This window comes from Athene cunicularia (genome assembly GCF_003259725.1).
Source record: "Athene cunicularia isolate RWA chromosome 27 unlocalized genomic scaffold, athCun1 chr27_part1, whole genome shotgun sequence".
In the NCBI taxonomy this organism is placed as follows: domain Eukaryota; kingdom Metazoa; phylum Chordata; class Aves; order Strigiformes; family Strigidae; genus Athene; species Athene cunicularia.
In genome coordinates this window covers 4,545,812-4,548,346 of record NW_020799138.1, presented here as the reverse complement: position 1 = coordinate 4,548,346, position 2,535 = coordinate 4,545,812, and the positions used below count along the sequence as shown (strand labels likewise).

The 2,535-nt window shown below is 66.6% G+C and overlaps 1 protein-coding gene across 1 annotated transcript in view; it reads right to left on the bottom strand.

Annotated features, from left to right (window-relative positions):
- The window catches only part of PSMD11 (proteasome 26S subunit, non-ATPase 11), a 34,264-nt gene extending 32,000 nt beyond the window's left edge, over positions 1–2,264 (bottom strand). Inside the window, exon 1 of the mRNA XM_026864780.1 lies at positions 2,260–2,264. The gene's annotated coding sequence lies outside the window, so the exon portion shown is untranslated. The remainder of the gene's footprint in view (positions 1–2,259) is intronic.
- Between the last annotated feature and the right edge of the window lie 271 nt (positions 2,265–2,535).

Sequence of the window (2,535 nt, the reverse complement as noted above, 5' to 3'; positions counted from 1 at the left end):
CGCCCAGCGAGTCCCTGGCTGGGAGGCTGCTGGCCAAGGGCCTGGCAGGGCGCCTGGCTGCGGGGGCCGGAGCCGAGGCCGGATCCTGGCGAGTGGTTGCCTCCCGGCCCGCTCCCCGCTCCCCCTTTGCAGGCGTGACGCGGGGCGGCTCCTCCAGCCAGACCTCCCCTCAGCCCCATGGGTACAGGCTCTGGCTTGTGTGACCCCCCTCCCCCCCTGGTGTCCCCTGCCTTGGTGGCCTTTGCCCCAGCCCCACCAGCCGGGGACAGGGACAGGGATGGAGGGGCCACGGGGGTGTCTGTGCAGCCACGTGGATCTTGGCTTCCTAAAAGCTTCAGATTTTGACTTCTTTCCCATCGCGGGGGAGCCATCACTTCCAAAGGGGGTGGCAGGGGCTGTCCCCACACTCCTTGTCCTCCTGGGTGCTGGTGGTTCAGGACAGGGGATCCCCAAGACCCCTGGGCACCAGGGACACATGGGGACATGGTCCCACCCAGAGTGGGTGCTGAGCCCTCCCAGGGAGGGGGAAACCTGGAGTAGACCTGCCAGACATCCCTGGGGGGGACCCCTGGGTGGGCTGGGTGTGTCAGGGGACACCCCAGGGAGGCAGCCGGTGGGGTCCTGCCCGTTCAGGGGTGTCCCCTCACAGGGACATGCAGGGTGGCCGCGGAATCCTTTTGGTCCCATTCACTCTTGTCACCAGGCTCCCAGCACTGTCAGGGGCCTACTGGGTGGGGGAGGGTCCTGCCCCCTCCCCAAAAGCTTCCCTGCGGGGCCCTGGGATCAGAGTCCCGGGCAGAGGGGACCCTGCAAGGACAGGGACCCATTCTGGCACCCAGTGGGAGAGGCTGGGTGCTGCCAGCCGGCCAGGCTGGGCATTGCTGGGAGTACGGGGCCAAGCCCAGCTCCCCCCAGGGCCCCCTCTTCGCAGCCCCCCAGGAGCTGCTTGGAGTGGGACAGACCCAGGAGCCCTGATCCCCCCACTGCTCCGCTCTAACTTTGTCCCAGTACAGCACTGGGGGTTTGCTGGTAGGCACCCTTTGCTGCCAGTCCCCTCCTCCCAGCACCCCAGGGTCCCCAGGTGGCCACTGCCAGGGGACAGCCCACGGGTGCCACCACCTACGGAGCAGCTGGTGGCTCCGATGTCCCTGGTGGGGCAGAACACGGTCACCTCTGCCCGGGACCCCTCCAGCACAGCGGGCGGGCACTTGTGGGCTCCTCCCTGCCCGCAGCAGGGTCAGGAACAGGGGACACAGCTGGCACTCCCCCAGGTCCCCTGACAGCACCTCAAGCGGCATCTGGCACCCCCAGCCCAGGCACAGGCAGCTGGGACCACTCTCCAAGCCTCCTCCCCAGCGACAGGAGCCCCGGTGTGCACCTATGGGTGACACTGGTGCTGGCACGGCAGCTGGCATCAGCCCCACTCTTGGGCTGGTGGCCACCACTGCTGGGGAGGGCAATATTTTTTGGGGGGTAGGGGGGAGCTCTGACAGCGATGGGCACAGAGGAGGCGAAACAGAAATGTGGGGATGGAGCGGCTGTGGCAGACGATGCCAGGCAGGATGGGGACCCCTGGGGGTCCCTCAGGAGCTCTGAGGAAGGGCCCCCCCAGGCCCTGCCCTCAGCTTTGTTTCACACTTAAGAGCCTCTAATTAAAACCAGCCACAAAAGCCCTGGCTGGCAGCAGGCTCAAGGTGCCAGCAGAGGATGGGGGTCTGTCACCAAGGGAACAGAGAGGGATGCGGGGCCCCCAGCACGGGCATTGCGGGGCCCCCCCGCACCCCTGTGCGTGAGCGGGCACATGTGTGCACACACATGCACACACAGTGCCCACAGGAGGGGCAAGGACGGACATGGGAGCGGGGCCAAGGGGGTGCCAGCATTGGGGGGTGCCCACGTTGGGGGTGCTTGTGTGAAAGGTCTGCCGGGGAAGGGGGTACGTGTGCATGAGTGTGTTTGCAAGCCTGTGCCCAGCTTTGTTGCACACACACTACATCCTGTGGGTTAGGGAAGGCAGGAACAAGTGGCTGCTGTTCTCAGGCCTGGTTTGTACTGGTTTAAACTGGTCTAACGGTCTGTGATGGCCACGTGGTCAAGCTGGGGTACCTGTGGAGTGGGCTGGGGAGGTTGAGCTAAGCTCTGGCGTACCTGTGTGGTGGGTTTGGGGGGTGAGCTAAGTTCTGGGGTACCTGTGGGATGAACCATGGGGTGAGCACAGCCCATGGGGTGGGCCGTGGGGTGAGCTGAGCCCTGGGGTACCTGTGGAGTGGGTTGGGGTTGAGCTGAGCCCTGCGGAAACCCATGGGGTGGGCCGTGGGGTGAGCTGAGCCCTGGGGTACCCGTGGGGTGGGCCGTGGGGTGCCCCAGCACCAGGGCAAGCCCTGGCTGCCCGCATGGCTGCAGCGGGTGCCACAAGGCGCCGGGCACAGCGCATTACTGAACCCCGGCACCTGGAGGGTCCCTGGGACGGGACCGGAGGGCTGATGGGTGACCCCAGAGCGGCTGTGAGGAGCCAGGGGGTGACAAACCCCCACC